This window comes from Sinocyclocheilus anshuiensis, unplaced genomic scaffold, assembly GCF_001515605.1.
Source record: "Sinocyclocheilus anshuiensis isolate Anshui unplaced genomic scaffold, SAMN03320099.WGS_v1.1 scaffold585, whole genome shotgun sequence".
Classification (NCBI taxonomy): Eukaryota; Metazoa; Chordata; class Actinopteri; order Cypriniformes; family Cyprinidae; genus Sinocyclocheilus; species Sinocyclocheilus anshuiensis.
Window position 1 is genome coordinate 117069 of NW_015539861.1, and position 1398 is coordinate 118466.

A 1398-nucleotide genomic window follows, 5' to 3' on the forward strand; every position below is an offset into this window, starting at 1 on the left:
CTTACAAGTTAGGTCAAAAGTAATCCAAAAGTAGTCTAAATGCATGCATAATCTGACAGATGATGTTATAAAAACAATTTTAGTCATCTAATTTGTAATCAGTATGAGGTAATCTACCCAGTACATCATAAGAAGATTTGGGGTATGGGTTTATATGCTACAACAAAATATCCAAATATCGTCAGATTACCTGTGGAACCAATGGCCTTCTGGGTTTTGACATCATGGCTGCAGCACTCTGTTGGCTTCTAATCTATTGGCATTATTTTGACAAAACAAGTATTTCCATATCTAGATGTTAGAATAATTCACATATTTCATAAGTACATTAGGACTACACTGTTACTGAAACACTGATCACCGACAGATGACAGAGGAGCTTGATAAAATCAACGCAAGTCTGTTAACCTTTGACGGAAGTCTGTTGTTTTCCTACAAACTCCTTCACCCAAGAGAGAGCCATTACTGGTTATCTCAGTGTTAAACTAGAATATCATAGTTCAGTCAACAACACACTGAAATAGTTCTGCTCAAATACCAGCTAACACGATTAATGATGTAGTAATAATGACATTTATGATGGTTATCTGTTCAGATAACCTGATAATCTGGTCAACACCCAGGTCAAGTAACCGAGGATTGTTGGTTTGATGAATGAAACTCTGCCACTTAACACTGGGTTGCTCCAGCTGGGACTGAACCTATAATAAGCTCATGGTGCCGTAATATAGTGACATCCCATGAGCATTGTGGAAATAAATCCTCATCCAGGAGTCCTGATCGATGCGTGACAAGAAGATTCAGTTATTATCTGTCGTTGTGAGACTGTGTTTGATACTGTTAGGGTGGATGGAAATAACAAGGCAGACTGGCAAAAAGAGCAGTAAGACTGTGTTCAGTGGCTATTCAGTCAGGGGTGAAGAGCCTTGGTAAAAAATGTGAACGTGATGGTCACTCCAGAGATCACATGTGGAGATCTTGCAGAAGGACAAGCATCACTGTAACACTCCACCCATCTGGGCTTTATGTCAGAGTTTTATTTGCATAAGTTTCAATGGTCAGACTTTGTTTGAACTTCATCCCTACTTCTTCTGGACTTTATCTGATCTTTGTCTCTTCAAACACAAACTCCAGCAAGTGTTGTTATACCAAAGCAAAAGCAATGGAAATTACTGCTTCACAATGCTATCCTGCTGTGAGGTGAAACACCTTGAAATGTAGATTTAAAATAAAGTTTGTCAAGACAAACTTTGATGTTGGCCTGAGTAAGCCTTGCCTGAACAGATTTAAAGTTTAGGTAGATAGATAGATAGATAGATAGATAGATATAGACAGACAGATAGACAGAGAGAGACAGACAGATAGATAGATATACAGATAGACAGATAGATAGATAGA